Genomic DNA, 18,497 nt, shown 5'->3' with positions numbered 1-18,497 from the left:
GTAATTAAAATATGTTCCAGAAAATACTTCCCAGGCCTGAATAGTTTCACTAGAGAATTTTATCAAACATTTAAAAAAGAATAAATTTGATTTTATGCAATATTTTCCAGAAATAGAGGGGGGAAAGAGGAGTAATTTACAAGGACAGCCTGCAGTGAGGAACTGTTTCTTGACTGCTGGCAGATACTTCAACTGTACATGTTATATGTGGTGGCTACCAACTTGACTATATTGAGAGATCCCTAGGAAATTATTAAAACACATCTCTGAGTGTGTCTCTGATGGTGTTTCCAGCAATGATTAACTAAGGGAGAAGACCTGCCTTGAATGTGGGTGGCATCTATCATACAGGCTGGGAGCCCAGATGGAATAAAAGGGGAAGAAAAGACACCAACTAGAATAGCATGCTCTCTCTCTGCTTCCTGGCTGCCATGATGCTCTCCCTCACCACAGGCCTAGAAATATGAAATTGGCTTATCATGAACAGACCCTCTGAAACTATGAGTAAAATAAATCTCTTCCCCCTTTAAGTGTATTTCTCTCAAGTATTTGTTACAGTGACATAAAAATTGATTGACATATTATAAGATTGTATAGAACTTGGGCTGGAGGTGTGGCTCAAATGCTGAAGTACCTGCCTAGCAAGCAAAAAGCCACTAGTTCAAACCCTAGCACCACCAAAACAAACAAACAAAAAAATTCAAAACATAAAATTGTATGAAACTGAGTGAAACAGGAAATTTGAATGAGTGCACTGTACCAATGTTTATATCCTCTTGTGACATTTTGTTTTGCAAAATGTTACCATTGAGGGAATGAAGGTAAAAACTATTGGGTATTTCTTACAACTTCATTTAAGCCTATAATTATATCAATAAGATTTTCTATAAAAATAGAAATAAGGGAGGAGATTTTTGAAGCTGATAGTAAAAACCCCAGAGGTTTGTGTGCCACTAACAAAACCCTTATTAGTAACCTGTCTGATGTTACTCCCACCTTTGGTCATATCTACCTTAACTCAATGCCATCACATGGTAGAAACTGGATAAAACATGGTTCGCTGGAACTGACCATTCCGCTCTGCTTCTCCGCCATGCCATTGTCCTCGGAATCTGCCTACTTAATGTCTGTCTCTGTGTAGCTTTGTCCTGAGCAAGAAGGAGCAATCAGATAACTAATCCCTGCTCAGCTGGTAACTTCCCGATAACATTAAAGCCTTAACCTCATCTACAAGTCTCTAAAGACGCTTAAGTGCAGGTGCTCTGGCTTACTGTTTATTTAAGGACATAAAATATAAGTAAGAATGAGACAAATAAAACACACAGTAACATTGAGTCCCTTGTGCTAGCCATTTGTGAACAAGTCTGCCTTTTGTATTTTTAGCAATCTAAATGAAGAAAGAGAAAAAGTTCAGCATGTAATTCTCACTGTCCATGCGGTAATAAAATAACAACAGGGAAGGCAATTACTCACATTACTAACCACCTAACAGAAACAATTGCAGGAGACAGGTGTGGTGGTACATGTCTGTCATCCCCGCACATGGGAGACTGAAGCAAGAGAATCACAAGTTCAAGGCAAGCCTAGAGTCCATAGGAAAACCTTGTCTCAAAAAAACAAAACAAAATGAAACAAAACACAGTCAAGGAAATGACTGCCAGAAGAGAACACTTGGCAATCTAATTAACACACAAAATTCCCATTTTGACATGGTGACAAAATGGGAAACATCTTTTTTCATAGGGAAACTCAATATTAGCTTATGGCACTTCCCAAAGTCAGTTTCGCATTTTACTAAATGTGCGTTAATTTCACCCACCTGGGCAATGAGGCCAGTGGTATAGGTTATGGTGGGTTAGCTTCATGGAAGGGTAGAGGAATGAATTGACTCTGTTCCTTTAGGACTCTCCATTCTTCCAAAGAAATGCTATTTCTTTGAAGAATTTTTGATGGCTATGATGAATTTAGGCAGTACCAGCACAGAGTAGTGTTTGCTGGGTGAATGAAGAAAAGCATGTAGCGTGAACTAACCTGTCTGGGTTTCCCCTGAGAACCCATCTCCAGTGGCTCAGATTCTCCTTTTCAATTCACAGAAATTACTTGTGTTTCAAGGTGAAACAGTGACAGCAACTCCACCTCTGCCCTTCTTCCTTTTGTAGAATAAGGTCTTCCTCTTTCTAAGACTTGAATACTGACACCTGTGCACCCTTGTTCCACTCATACCATGCTGGCATTTTAGGACTGCTTCTTCTTTTTTACTTTCATATACACCACTAGAAGATTGCTTCCTAATCTAGCATCAGACCCCCACCATCATTTTTAGTTGGTTAGGACAGGGCATAAGACCCAAGTAATTAATTTATTTTGAATGCAAATTCCTGGGTTCTTCTCACATGAAAAGTGAGAACCAGTATCATAAGAGGTAGGAGTCCTGGGGTTTGCATTTTAGTAAGCAAGCTGGATGATCTTGACACAGGAAGACTGTGCTAAACTTTGCCTGGGAGCTTTTCCTCCAGTTCAAATCTTGCTTCAAACTCTATTTTAACCAATGAAGTCTGGTCCCTTTCTGCTTTTAACATCCAATGGTAAAACTATAATTTAAGAGTTTCTCCACAGTTTGATCATTATTGCCCTCCCAAGGAGCTCTTTTGGACTTTTTTTCCCTACTTGATAGCTACCTTCTTCCTTCCTCACCGTGAAAATTTGAAACCAAGTCATTTTTCCATAGCCAGTCTTTGAATCCGTTTCCATGAAGACCTAACTGCATTGAATCTGTTACCTTCTCACCCCTGCTTTAGCCTTCAATGACTTTCTGTTACCTGTGAGATGAAGTATAAATGTGGCCAAATCCTCCCAAGTTTGGTGCCTTGTTCTGTTTCTCTACCTCATCTCCTCTTTTTCAGTCTTCACTTTTATGCTGCAGTTGTCCTGAACTGCTAATCCTACTGTTTTGTGCGTCTGTCTTTCACCACATAGTTCCTTCTTTCTGGAATTCCTTTCTCACTCTTTCATTACATGGCTGATTATAACCTCCATATTCTTTGGAATTCATCCCAGTCTTCACCTCTTTGAAGAAACCATGCCTAAGAGCCCTAGACTGTGCTAAAATCTCTGTTAGGCTCAAACCACTTCTTTTAATGGCATTGCTTTGAAAGCCCGTTTCTCTTCTATTAAATCCAAACTTGTTGATGGCAATGATCATTTCTTTTTATCTTTCTATCTCCAGAAGCTAACAGAATGCTTAGCACATGACAAATGTTCAATAAAATATTTGTTGAACTAAACTTGACTGCACTTCTCGAGTTTGGGTATACTAATTAGTACTAAAATGAACAAAAAAGCAGGTGTCCAGGAAGGAAATAGAAAGAAAACACAGACCTTGAAAATCCACCAATGGAGTAATTACTTCTAAATAATTCAGATCGAACCAGAGTTGTTCCTGAAAGATACCAAAACAACTGGTTGGTTCATTGGAAAAGTCAGCCAGTTGGCATCACGGCGATCAAAACATTGTCCCAGTCAAGTCACTGGACTTGTTGCTCTTCAGCAGGTGTGCACACAGACTGTTGTGGATGAAGTTACTGATCATTCTTTGTTCATTTCTACTTTCTCCTCCTTCTCTTTCCTGCCACATACATCACAAATTATGCCAGTGTTTCAGCCCCTGCATAAAAAAATGTAAACGTGGAAAAGCATTCATATTTGAGAAAACTCCCCAAATTTCATATAAAATAACTATTGCCCTCCTGGAAAATCTTACATATTCTTGAGAAGGCAAGTTGAACCAAGTGGCTGTAAAGCACTAAGCCCCTTTTAGGTTTGGGACACGTGGCCTCTCGGTTGAATGGACAGAAAGTCTGAATGTGTAAGAGCAGCTAACAACAACAACAACCCAAACAAGACAGCCATTCTCACTCCCCTCAGCCCACCGCTCAGAGGCTTGCTCTCCGACGGGCCCTACATGCTAAATACCTCCTATTCTTAGTCCACGTTGACTTGGTGGCTGGAGCCAGGTGAAAAGACAATTAACCCAAACAGCCAAACCGAACTCCAACCCTCACTAACGAGGTGATTTATTTTCTAATCCCAGCTAGCATTGTAGGGCACTTACTTTCTAAAAATGTGTTTTTTTAAGTAAAAGAAAAATTATTAAAGGAAGGTGGGGGTGGGCAGAAAAGGAGTTCTTCAATGGACTGTTTTCTACTTTTGTTGTGTTGTGGGCTTTCTTGCAGGCGACTTTTTGGCAAATGCTGTATCTTCAGCCAGGAGAAGTTGGCTGAGCACAAAAGGGCTTTTGAAGCGGTGAGTGTAAATTCAGACTCCCTTTTCTTTTTTTTCCCCCTTCCTTCCTTTCTTTGCCTTCTCTCTTCTCTTACGTCTGGAGACTGCTCAGTAGAAATAATGAGCACCATTGCTTGCAGTACACGTCCGTGAATTACTCCAACATCAAATGTAAATTTAAAAGGGAGGCACGCTTTATTCTGTTCTGTGAAGTTTCCCTATCCTTTCTTTATTTACATGTGGTCGTGAGGCTAAGCAATGTACAGCCAGTGCCCGTGTGCACGCACACACACACGCACACACATGCACACGCACACGCAAGAGGCCATTAAACAAATTAAAAGGGATGGGGATGACTAATACAGTACTCTTGGAATCCTCAATTTGATTAGTCTGAGTTTAATACACAAAAGCAGCGCCGGAGGAGGGGGGGAGGCAAACTGCTCTTTAATAACCAGCACAATTAAATTATGGTGATGAATTTAACTATTCTGTGCTTTTTAAAGGAGTCTTATTATCTGATTACTTATAAAAGAAAGTCAGTTTTTCAGCAGAGTTTCTGGGCAGGCCCCTGGAAGGCCCACAGTGGCAGTTCTATGCTTTAGCTGCTGTTTCTTTTCTCTTTCTGGACCTGTTTTCCTGTTTTTAGAGCTTTGTCTCCAAAAAGCCTGTAGTCTGGGAAGGTAGGGTAGGGAATAAGGATTGGTTTTCCCTTGGCTAGCTATACAGATGCTTTGGGGTGATTTTTGGTCAGTGGCTTTAATAAAATTTAGAATGTGGAGAGTTTCCTACATTTTTTCTGATGGGGCCCATTTTCCCTCAAGAATTGAGATGCTGGACTGACCATTAGGAGCTGTTGTGTCAGAAACTGTGATAGTGTGGTATAATTTTCTAGGGCCAAGCCACCATATTTGTTTGCCTTCTGGAAGTGTTTTTGTTTGGTTTTATTTGGGGCTTTTGTCTTGTTTTGTTGTGAGACGTAGTCTCACTGTATTGCCTAGGCTGGGCTTGTACTCATGATCACCTTTGCTTCAGCCTTCCCCATACTTGGGACTAATGCCATTCACCATCAAGAATTTTTTTTTTTTTTCAGTGCTGGGATCAAACCCAGGCCTTCGCTTGTGGTAGGCATGCTCTCTACTACTGGCTACAGCCCAAGCCCTCCAATAATTTTTTTATAGAAAGGTTGCTTCCATTTGCCTTTTCTTAAAAGTCATAGTGCAGGCAAGTGAAGAATGCACAGTGCAGGGCACCTTCCCACGGACCACTGAATGGTGAACTAAAAGTGGAACAAGTGACACAGACAAAAAGGATGGGGAGAACATTTTTACTCCTACCTTCAAATGAAGCTCCCACTGGACCTCCACTGCTTTTAAAAATCAGGTCTACCTGGTTCCATCTAAGTGTAAGGGGTAAATATTGATGACTCTCAGGGACCTGATTTTCAGATGCAAATGGCAGCAGGGTCTTCTTGGCACCTAAGTTCCAGGGAGTCCCATATGATCTTTCTGCGACTGCCAGACTGCACTTTGCACAGCTTTGGTTGAAGAGACCAGATGCTAAAACCAGATAGTCTGGCATCGAATTCAGGCTTCTGCCACTATTCATTTTGGGATCTAAGTCATGTTGCATACCTCCCTGTACCTCAGTTTTCCCATTTCAAAATAAGGGTAATGATTTCTTGAAAAGTTGTTATAGGAGTTAAGTGGCACACATAAAACTGCAACAGGGCCAGATATGTGCACTGTGGCTTCATTTATTATTGAACACTTGCCATGTGCCAGGCAATCCCATTATCCCTTGTTATCTCATGTATACCATAACCCTAAAATTGGAGCTGTCATTTTCTCTACTTTAAAGATGAGAAACTGAGTTTTCAAGAGACTGAGGGATGGAACAGAGTTAAGGCTGTGACTTTGAGTAGTCTGGCTCTAAAACATGTGCTTAGCCACCATTTACACAATGCTCACTTGACAATATTTCCCTAGTCCCCAAGAGTATATAATTTAATCAGGAGAGAAACAGTGACCCAGTCAGTCAGTGTCTACAAGAGGTGGTAATGAATGGGGTGGGACAAAATATGCCACAGCAGGAAGAGGCAGGGAAAGGGCAGTGCCACGGTGGTTATTGAAGCTGCCGGACAAGAGCCATCTGGCAGGTAGATGGTAAGCAAATTCAATGTTCTCAATAAAGGGTCGGTATCCAGGGTCTAATGTGATCATCTAAGAAGTCAAAGTTTATTTTGGGGGAAATGTACTATGCATTTTATCTGACCTGAAGCCTCAGGATGTACTTATTAATGGGCCATCCTAATCATCTGTTTGGTTTAGAGCATAGTGCCCTTTACATTGCTAGAGATCAACTTTGAGAAAACGTTCAGGGTAGCGTCAACTGAAAAATGTTGCCTCTCTCTCATTATTGCACATCACATACACCCTGAAGAGTTGTACAATGGTTCATTAGATTTCTCGCTAGTCTCATGACTCATCTGGGGAGGGAGAAGTAAGGTGTAAGAAGGAAATATTCCATTTTTTCCCTTTAGATTTGGAAAGTTGGTAGATGTCTGAAGCTTACTCCACTCTTTGGCAGTCTGGGCCACAATAGATCCTTGAGGCTTTTTTTTTTTTTTTTCTGTTTTAAGGGCATGTATATTTAAAAACTTTCAGCTCACCAATTCTTGGCCAGGGTGAGCTTTGTAACATTTTCTTGTTCAAACTGTCCTTTCATGTGGTTTACTGGATGTAATGCCAAATAGTGGGCTTGAACATAAATGGATTTTATCTTCACTTTTTATTATTTGGGATGAGAGTGATTGAGTTTTATACTACCAATATTATGAAATGCAAAGGAGTGCACAGGTAGATTATTTGTAGAAATTATATTCAAAATATGGTATGATTGGCCATTTCGATTTTAAATAAAATCATTTATAGATTCTCTTATCATGTGAATACATTTCTCTATACTCCAGAACCAAGAGTAAAGTATGTAGTTAGGAAATGTCCTAATTTACCTATTAAGGAAAAATCTCAACATAGTGTAAAATATCATTGCATTTTGAACATATACAAATTACAGTGCCTCAAGTTCATTGGATTACTGATTGCATCCATAATTAGCATTTTTATTTCTTCTACTGATTTGTCAAATGGTAACCAGAAGAATTTCATCCATAGAAATATGTGTGGCTACTCAAGACGCAATTCACTTTTCACTGGATAGATGAAGTATCTATCAGGAAAAAGATATATTTAATATTAGTTCATATGGAGTATAAAATTAAGGTTCTGTTTATTCTGATGTCACTTGGTGAGAGCATGTAACATTTTTCTAATACTCTTTGCTAAACTTTAATATTGTTTAAAACTGCTAGAAGAAATTAATTTGAAAATAAATACATTGGGTATGCCTTCTAATTTTGATATGAAAAAATGTACTTTGATATACCATGTGAAATGGTGTTTAAATTTGTTAAGCATTTAAAGGTTGTTCTTAACTAACAAATGGGAATGTTGGTTAGTAGTTCTGAGTGAAGAACTCCAGTTCTAGGCAACAGTCTACCTAGGTTTAAATCTAAGTTCTGTCACCCCCTAGTTGTATGATCTGGGGTTCCTCCCTCCATGTCCTCATCCATCAAGTGGAAGAATTGATGCTAGAACCTACGCCATGGGTTGAATACTTAGATCAGTGTTTAGTGTGTGGCTCTCAGATTAACCCTAAAAACTTGGTATTTTGGCAAAGTCTGATTTGTACAGACTATTTAATTCTTACTTCTAGTAAGTATTTCTGAAATATAATAATTAAAAATGCAGGTTCAGTTGACCCCAAATTTAAGTACAGTGTCTGCTTTTGGTTATGTGACCTTTGGTAAGGCACTTAATTCTTAAATTCTTTCATCTGTGAAGTGGGAATAGAAATAGTGACCCTGTGGATTGATACAGCAATGAAATTAGATCATGTGAGTAAAGCAGTAGACATGATATTGCAACAATAAATGGTCTACATAGTAACTATAGCTCCTATTGACCAATAGAGGCAGTGTTGTTACAAGAAATGGACAGCAATCTGAGTGAATGAAGAACTGGCCTCTAACCTATATTCATAATCTCTTTGATGTAGGGCAATCAGATGCAATGCTTTGACTTCTGCCTTTGAGAATGCCATCACTTCCCAAGTCTTTACATAACTAGAATAAGAGTTTAAAAAGGGATTGTTTGAGTTCCTTCAGTGATCTGATCATGTAAACCAAGATGAGAGAAAATGAGAGGCCAAAATGAAGAAGCCATAACAGTAATTAAGAGGCAGAAGATGTAAAGAGCAACTGTTGACCACCTACCTCCAGCTTCTCTTGACAAAAGAAAGAATTACATGGAAATAGCTTGGTGTAGTGGTACACACCTGTAATTCCAGCACTCAGGAGACTGAGGCAGGAGGATTGTAAGTTCCAGGCCAGCCTGGTCTATATAGGAAGACCTGGTCCCAAAATAAAAATTAAAAAAAATCACAGAAAAGAAAGAAGCACTTGTTGAATGGAAGGCATTAATGTGAGGGAGAAAAAAAAAACCAAGCAGTGGAACTCTAATGAAAGTTATAAAGGGTCTTTTGCTGCTTTTACCATAAAGGTCTAAGATATGGGGAAAGCAAAAGCCATGTTGTTACAGTGTGAGGCATGAAACTCACATGGAAAACATGACAAGGACTCAGGAGGTATTTGGGCAGAGGCTTGTAGATTCCTGAATTTCTACCAGAAATCATAATTCAGTAGGTCCAGCGCTAAAACAGAGTTTCTTTAAAACATGAGGGGTGTCCATGGGCTACATTAAAAGAAGCACCATCTTTTGTGACATTTCGAAGTAAAGAATTGGGGTACTGGAGTCCAGCATTTCTACTGGTTCTTTCCATGAACTTGGGCTTATCTCTTATACTCCCTGAACCTATTTCCTCATTTACAAACTGAGAGTGTTACATTGAATAACCCCTGATCAATTATATGTCACAGTTTAATATGTAGTTCATATAGATGCCCATAAGAATGAGCACCAAACAGTGTGGATTTAATAAAAATGTTGTAGCAGCTTTGGGACCTTGAACAAATCACTAAATTCTTTGGTTCCTTAATTTGGATCTATAACTGACAGGCCTGGACTGGCTTACCTCTAACAGCCACTGTGGTGCTAATTTTCCCCAATGAACCATTTAGTTCCTGGAGAGACAAGGACACACACTTCAAAACCTTGTTCGGGGCAAACTCTGTCCATGGATTTCAATTATTAGGCAATACAAACTAACACACCCATGTACATGTGATGGGAACTTTAATTATTAACTCATTGGGTATGCGTTCAAGAGATACACTTGATAAAATTCAGATCTTAGGCCCAACGAAGCCTGGTGTTAGCTTTAGAATTGGGTAACCACACCGTGTTCTTCTTTTGAAGAAAATTCCAGGAATAAAATCCAAAACTATTGAAAAGATTTTGTAGAAATATCTTTGAAAGAGGCCAGTAAAGTCTGGGTATGATTTATTAGGAAATAAAATTATGTCAACAGAGGACTTTGGATTTGCTGCCCAGTACTGTAGTGAAGTTTCTCACCTCCATCTTAGCGTTGGCTTGGGGACTGGGAAACCTTCAGCAAGTCCTTTGTTTCTCTGCACCTCTGTTTCCTCATGCATAAATATGGGGGAATATTAACTATCACAAATAACATTGCAGGAATAAATGAATATGTTGGCAAGTAGAAAAGTAAGTGAATAAAAAGGAACAGAGAACTCTGAAAAACACTATAGTTATTATTATTATCATCCTTACTGACCTTACTAAAAACTAGACTTCTTAATGCTATTGGTTCTACCCACTCATCTATCCAACAGCCTTGCTTTCTATCATTCATACTAATGTTTTTCTATATTTCCTGCTGGAAAATTTCATGGGGAATCTGTAAAGGCAGGAGACCTGTTTCATTCATGAATTTTTGTAGCCCCCCTCCTGTTTAAAATTTGGGAAATGAATGATGCCCATTCTTAGTAGATTAGATTTGACCTTAGCCTCTGAACTCTGTATTCTGTCCTATCTTTTGATTTATATAATTTGTTCGGGTAGTCCAAATAAGCCCTTTCCTTATTTTATGGTCTTAGAATGTTCGAAATAGAGAAAGTGGCCTTTTATGTTTCCTTCCTGAGTAAGTAACACCTTTCTGTGTTACTTACATTGGGTTCTCTTTGTCATTGCTGGATCACTGATTAATTCAATTGCAATCCAGCCAAGATACCAACTCTGGGGAAGAGAAAAAGTAGCACTGCGTCTTCCTCCCCAGCCCCATGTATGGGTGCTCCCCAGGATCAATCTTTGATCAATTTTTCTTCTCTCCTTTTGTTCCCTCAGTCTGAAATCTTATCAAGTGCCATATTTCAGTATTGCTATTTCTCTAATAACTTTCAAATTTCTGTTTTTCTAACTCTTCTGATTCTAAAAAATACTAACTTCTCAGCTCCCAAGACTCAAAATTTTCCCGTCTTCTTTAACCTGTCCCTCATCCTTGACTGCTCAATGGATCCAATCAGTTGCCATGCTTATAAAGTATCCTTACATACTGTTCCTTATTTCTAGCTCGTCCTTTACATATGCCTCTAAAACTTACTTCTCATGCCTATCCATCCCTTCATTCATTCACTCATCCCATCCCTCATTCAACAAATGTTTACTGAGGGGATCCTAGTGAATGAGGCTGACCATATCCCTGCTTTCATGGAACTTACTTTCTAGGAAGAAAAGACAGACAATAAAAAAATTAAGAAACATATGCAGTAAACCTGCCTCATTAGCAGAATTATTACATGCAGTTTTGACCAAGCATGGTCAAAATAATTAAAAAGACGTCAAAAATTTGAAAAATAAAAAATTTAAATACCTATGCACATATTACACAGTTAATGCAAAGAAACTCTCAGTTTTGCATTATCAATAGTTCTGTTTAAATTGTGTGATCTACTGTTTCCTTGTTCTCAATTCTGTCAAAATATGCCTCCCAATCACATTTCCAAGCTAGCCAGGGCAAAAAAAGTTTGTAAGATCCTATCTCAATGAGAAAAGTTGGGCATGGTGGTGCATGCCTCTCATTCCAGCAATGTAGGCCTGAGCAAAAAGTGAAACTGTCCCAAAGTAACCATAGCAAAAAGGGCTAGATGTATGGTCAAGCAGTAGAGTACTTGGCTAGCAAGCAAAAAACCCTGAAGGGGAAAACATCTGTCTCTCAAACAGCAAGACAAAAGTTATGATAGTCCTCCCAAGTGAAAAAGGACAAATGATGTACTAAATTTAAGTGATCAAGTAACAACTCAAGATTTGTTGAAAAGTAGCAAGCTTAATAGAAATTGTGTGGCATTATGAGAAAAATGAATCAAGCATCTGTAGTACAATACTGAAATCTGGGTTCATGATTTTTCCTCAATGGTTGGTTCCTTGGTTCCATATATTCACAGATGCCAAGGGATAAGGTGTAGGAAGAAAAATTGAGCAGGGTAAGCAGATTGATTGAATTGAGATACCTGCTATTTTAGTGACCCCATTGCATTGATAATATTTGAGCATAAATCTTGATAAAGTGGGAGTGATTCAGATCACTGTCTGGGAAGAGTCATTTAGAAAGCAAAGAGGTATCAAGGAAGCCCCAGGAGAGGTGTTTGGTACAGTCTAGGGTCAGTACAGAGATCTGTGTGGCAGCAGCATTTAACATAGAAAGCAAGGACAACATAGTGGAAAGAGTACTGGATAAAAAGATAGGGGTATGACTTCTTGCCCTGATGTGTAACCTCAGGAAAGTCACTTCACTTCTCTGGATTAAAAGGGTTGCATTAGATTATCTCTAGATATCCTCAAGCTATAAAATATCTTATTACCTCAACTAGACTGTCAGTTACATTAAGGCATGAAACTAATTTATATCCTATGTAGTTCACAAAACAGCAGCATACATTGAATTGAATTAAATACATTGGTTGTAAATTGAACGATGAAAAGGGGTTGAGATAAGGACAGGGAGATGGCAGGGGACAGCTCATGCAATACCTTGTTGATGAAGTGTGTTGATGATTGTGATAAGTCATGAATTCTAATGGGATAGACAACCAATGGAATTTTAAGCAAGACAATGGCATGAATTGACTTTCTTGTAGAACAACATCTCTCTGACTACTAGAGAATAGATAATATGGGGGTAGGGAGAAGGGTCAATGGAATAGGTGGATGAGGAAAGTGAAACACCTGTTGGGTATTATCGGAAATATTGTGAAATGGTCAAAATTTGAAAACAGAATATATTTCCTGACAATGGATGTGCAGGAGATAAAACTGACCTTGGACCACTACATTAATAAGGGAGAAGCAAGGTTTTGGAGAAAAGCAAAATGTCAGTTTTTCACATGGCTACATATAAGCCTAGACATCCAAGTGAAAATGTTAAGTATGTAGTTTAAAATTATTAGCATATGACAGTATTTAATGCCATGGCATAAGAACGAAGTAGAGATAGAGAAGAGATTTGAGAATGGACATTTGAGTCACTCCAAAAATTAGGGGTCAAGAAGATAAAGAGCATTCAGCAAAGGAAACGCAAAGCATAGCTAGAAATTAGGAAAAAATAGTGTTCACCACTCAATCATGGATTCTGCATTGGCATCTCATCTTTTGGTCTTTGGAATTTTCCATTTTTCAGATGTGTTGCCACTGGCTTCATCCACACAAAAAAGTAAATACACATTTTGAGTCTCAAACTCAGCTCAAAAAACTTAATGTTACCTCCTTAACCAAGTATCAGAGATGTTTTATAATTTCCTTTTCTACTTTCACCATGAACCACAGCTGTAGACTTGGTGTGTTCACTAGTCTACAAATGTCTTTTCCATTCACTTTTTCTCCCATTTAGTAGACATGCTTTATTTTTTACTTTATTTTATTTTTAACATAGCAAACTCTTATGTTTATATATTTTCAGTGATTATATCCTATCTCATCTAGGACATCTTCTTTGACCAATTGACAATGATTTTGTCCACCCAAACACTGGAATAAAAATTATTATCTGAATAATTTATACTCTGAGAAATAGTATTGCATCATGTGAAGAGCACCAACACTGGAAAACTGAATTTTCTGCACTCAAAGCTCATCTCTTGAAATGCTAACTATACGACCTTGGGTAAGTTATTTCTCTTCTTTGTATCTCATTTAATACTTTTTAAAAAGCACACTGTAATAATGCTTATCATTAGAGACAGTCTAATATTTAAATGGATTAATAAAATTAGAATGATATAAGATACCTAGCAACCACTCAGTGAATGAAAGTTAATGTTTACCACCTTTTAGCTCTCATTGTACATGACCTTTTTGTGCTAAGCTTTTCATATAAGTATTACAGTATTACATAAAGAAAAGACTAGGATAGACAGATAGGGCTGAGACTTCTTGTCCTGATGTACAACCTCAAGAAAGTCATTTCACCACTCTGTATTTAAAAGGTTGAATTAGATGCTTGATCTTACTGATCATCAGGCTCTAAAATATCTTTTTATCTCAGCAATATTAGCAGGTATTGGACAGCAGAGATGTAAAACATATCCTCCATAGCTCATAAGTGAATTGAATTGGGTGCATTAAGTATGAATTTATAGATGGTCTGATGGATTAGAGTAAGCATAAGGAAAGTGGGAGGAATCTTCTTTAGATGGTACCTTGGGCTTTATATCTTCTTGACCAATATTAACTTTGTGTTTAAAGACCTTTGTTGTGGATAATAAAAACAGAGTAACCATGGTAGTGTAACCATTACTTCCATTTTCTCCCCATATCCTCTCATTCCTCACTAATGGCATACATGCACATGTAAACTTAGACATAATTTAATATATAGAAATCTTTAATAATTCAATTGTAAGAGACAGCTGTTTATAAGCAATTACAGTATTCAGGCAATTACAATACAGGTGTGTGTACACCTGCACATGCACACCCACCCACCCCCACACACACATGCATGCACATCCCCCTCAGGGAGAATTCATTATGTAGTTCTTTCATATACTAGCTTACTTTTCTTTATTATTTCATTTCTAACTCATTTTTTCATTTACTGTTGGTTTGTCCCAGTATTTTGAAAGTTCCTCAAGAGTAAGTTCAATTTATTTTTGTGCTGTTCAGTGCTTAAGGTAAGAGATGTTTCTTACTAAATGATTATTGAAATGAGAATTTAAAATCTCTTCTAGTGCATGGAAGAAATGCAACATACAATTTTGGTCAATTACAGGTCAGGGTAGTGAATTTTTTCTATTGGGTTAAAGAAGGAACCCAGCCAATGACTGTGGTTCCTGGTTGAGACAGGTAAGAGGGAAGAACTTATCAGGGCTTCTGTGGGTTCAAGGTTATACTCAGCTTTGAGAGAGAACTAGTGTATAAATCAGGGACCAGAGGTTTGTGCTCTGAGCCAACTAGAGGGCATTAGTAGTAAAAGCTTTGGTTTGAAAGAACACAAAATTGTCCCATGAATCCTCAGGCACCCTTATAGCCCAGGCTTATGAAAGTAACACTAACTATATGCATGACTTATGGGTGAAGATGGAGCTTGATCTTCCATGGTGAAGGACTTGCCATCTTTGGTTCTGTTTGGAAAGGGACTTTGGTGAGCATGCAGGTCTTTGGTACCTGGGGCTAGACAAAATTGGAGCAGGCTGGGACAGACATCTGGGAGAATACAGATGTGAGAAAGACTATGATTGATTGTACAACCAATGAGGTTATCAGTAAAGCAGAGTTATAAGTTAATGCAGAGGAGATATATCTATCTATCTATCATCTATCTATCTATCTATCTATCATCTATCTATCTATATATATATATTTGTGTACAGAATTTTTTTCAAAAGCATGACCATTTGGAAAACAGCAAAGAGAAATTTATTTTAAAACTAGAAATATCAAAATGTTGCCAGGCAGATGTTTTAAAAGAAAACATCTTTATCTTTATCTTTATCAGGAAAGATAAAGGCTATTATTATAACTAATAACTGATTTCCTGAGTCACTCGAAGGGTCAAACTATGATCTAAGATTTGTATCACAGGGCAATTTAAGGAGAAGAATCAATGTAGAAAATGTTGCACTGAGAAATCAATTTTCAGACAGAAAAGGAAAATGCAACCATCTCAAGAAAAAATTAAACAAAATAGGCATAAAGATAGGGAGTGAAGATAAAGCAAGAAGAAAGAAAATAACAATTAGGAAATGAAGCAGCTTTATTCATTTCAGGTAAGAATTTTAAAAACAGAAAGAAGAATTTATTGCCTTTGATTTGAAGAATTTGTTAAATCAGGGTTACATAGTTGAAAGAACGTAACGTTGGGGAAAAATAAACCTCCATTCAAATTCTGACTCCATTTATTCTGTGACCAAAAGTAAGTTATTTAAAATTCTCTGATTCTTTGCATTCTTGTACATTAAATGAGGTCATAATACCTACTTCACTGAGATGGCATAACAGTCAAAGCAATGAGGTAAAATATACAACGTGCTTGTTAGACTGCCTCATTCTTAAAGCTAGGGGCATCTCCTTTCTACAATAACAATAGTAGCTAATGTTTATTAGCTATTTGTCATTTGATAGGAGTTTTGCTAAATTCTTCCTATGTAACATCTCATTAAATATTCAGAATTACTACCCTATAAAACAGACACTATTTTCTCCACTGTTTATTTAAGGAGTCTAAGGTATCGTGACATTCATATCACTCACATAAGGACTGAGAATTCTTTCTGTCAAGCTAGGCACACACCTAGGAAGGCTGAAGTTAGGGCTCAGGTCCCCAGTGACAGTGCTGTGATTTCTTTACATGCCTTGTGTTTTCTTTACAGCATGATCTCTTGAGGGGCAAGAATGTTGCCTTCCCACTGTTGTTTCCTACAGACCAGGTACGTAATAGTTTGAAGGACTAACTTATGGGATTTTTGTGGCATTTTTTAAGGAAAAACAAGAAGGAGATAGTCCATTAGTTTGCTAAGTTTATGTGAGTTTGAGGTCTTACCTGCTATTGTTTCCATATGATTCTTATACCTGGAATCCCTATCTTCCTTGCTTCAAGGATGAATTTCAGCATGAAGGAAATGAGCCCCATGGTATGCATGTGGTGATAAACCTTAATGACTTTGAGGATATTTGTCCTATCTAAGTACCATATATCCCATTACTCCAAATTCCCCCAATCTAAGAAGATAACCTATATCCCAATATTCTGTATTACAGAGTATATTAACACACATACATCACCTGCTTATTTGTCTTGTGTCTCTTCCTGAGCAGTAATTTAATTCAAAATGACAAAGTGTAAGCATATTCTTGGGTAGAGTGTTACACTAAATGAATAAGGGAGCATTCAATATGGTTCACATTCTCTGAGAGCTTAGAATCTAGATGTAAAAGAAGCTTACAAAAGTTACACAAAGAACAGTGGCAGCCTGAAAATATTAATGTTAGTATGAGTGTATGTAAAATACTAGCATGTTATGTAAATTTCTTCAGGACAATAACTTTTCATGCTGGTACCCCTCTATGTCTAGACAGGAATTATGCAAACAATGCCTAATTCTTCCACAGGAAGTAAAAGGATGCATTCATTCGTTAATTCAGTCATCCAGCATCTGCTTGCTCAGAAACTACTATAAAAATTTTAGGCACTGTGGTCCATATGGGAAACTTAGATATGGTCTGGTCACAAGACTTGCTTTGAAGGAGCTTCTGCCAGAGGAAGAATAAGTCATAAACCATTGTATAATTTCCAAGAAATGGGAGGAGAAATTCTAGAAGTATCTACAAATAGCTTGGGTATCACAGAGTACGAAATGACTGCTGAAAACTTCCTAAAACTCTGACAAAAATTGGGTTGTCACTATCTGAAACAACAGAATCTTTATTGAGATCATTAGTCTATTGATGGTCAGCACCAAACACTGGTGTGCATTGTTGGGACTTTTTTTGAGAAGAGAAATGACATTCTAGATTTCTTTTGTCTTTCCTCACAGATCTTAACCCAGAGCATACAGGGCAGGGCATAAAATCACTGCTTTTGGTTTCTATAATATGATAGGGTAGAAGATGCATGGACTTTCATGTCTAGTAAATGTAGTTTGGATGCCCCAACTCTAATTTATTCCTAGTGAGATCTAGGACACGTTCATCTCTTTCCTCTGGAAAGGAGTCTCTTTCCTCAAATGAATAACAATCATTGTATGAAGTGCTTTCTTTTTTTGAGAATTATCACATTTAATTTTCTCCGTGACCCTCTGAAGTAGGCACTTTCAGTATCCCAATTTTACAGGTGAGAAACTTGAAGTCCAAGGAACTTCAGTGACTTGACCCAAGTCATACAGTTTATCCTTGGTATTTGAGATGCACACCACGATTCAACTATACTTCATCACTGATTTTCCAGGTCTTTGATATGGAAAATAATTTTGTGAAACATATAGCTCAGTACAAGAAGCATGGAAGATCCTCTCTGCTATCAGTGTTCCACTAGCTTGTGATGAATTGTTTAGCATGACAAGTTGTGGACGGGACAAAAATATAGTGGATCTAGTCCAGTTTTCCCTGGCTCCTCCTTTCTGAGCCCGCTGCCATCTATATTCTGCTCAGAAGCCAGAGCAGTCCTGAACTGAAGATTGAAAAGCATTGGTGTTAGGAGGTAATAAAGCCAACATGAAGTGGCTGTGGCCTTGCTTCTTGAAGCCTGATTCTTATCCCAGAAATAGTGGGCTGCTTGATTCCTTCCCCTCATTGCACATCACACCTCAATCTGTCATTGATTGGACCTAGATGAAGCACCCCTTCCATGGAGCAGGATCAATTTAGCCAATTTGTCTGACTTAAATGTTGCTGAGATCAGTTCCTTGAAGCCCAGGATTGGCAAAGGGCAAGCTTCTTTATGCAATCCTCTGTTTAATCAAACTACTCCTTGTTCAATTAATAAAATTCTCCCTCGAGTTGCCAGACACTTATGTGAGCAATAAAAGACCTCTGATGTTGAACAACGGATGTTAAATGGCACTACCAGGCAAAAAAGAGAGACTCCTAGGGGAAAAATAGGATTTTCCCCCTTCGAAAGAAATGGATTTCAAATGTAATTTGCTGTTTCTACGTGGTGAAAGGGCATCTCTCCCCATGAACCCACAG

At 38.0% G+C, this 18,497-nt stretch overlaps 1 protein-coding gene across 7 annotated transcripts in view; it reads left to right on the top strand.

Moving 5' to 3' along the window:
* The window catches only part of C8H12orf42 (chromosome 8 C12orf42 homolog), a 340,441-nt gene that overhangs the window by 257,810 nt on the left and 64,134 nt on the right, over nt 1–18,497 (top strand). For 4 of the 7 annotated variants that reach the window (XR_012450970.1, XR_012450965.1, XR_012450966.1 and 1 more), the window contains 3 exons: nt 13,296–13,476; nt 14,427–14,485; nt 16,184–16,240. The gene's annotated coding sequence lies outside the window, so the exon portion shown is untranslated. Of the gene's footprint in view, nt 1–4,229; nt 4,303–13,295; nt 13,477–14,426; nt 14,486–16,183; nt 16,241–18,497 lie in introns of those variants that run through there. The other 3 variants (XR_012450968.1, XR_012450969.1, XR_012450971.1) reach the window with 2 other exon arrangements.

This window comes from Castor canadensis, chromosome 8, assembly GCF_047511655.1.
Source record: "Castor canadensis chromosome 8, mCasCan1.hap1v2, whole genome shotgun sequence".
NCBI lineage: Eukaryota > Metazoa > Chordata > Mammalia > Rodentia > Castoridae > Castor > Castor canadensis.
Note: the sequence above shows the minus strand (reverse complement) of the source record. Positions and strands in the feature narration are given on the sequence as shown.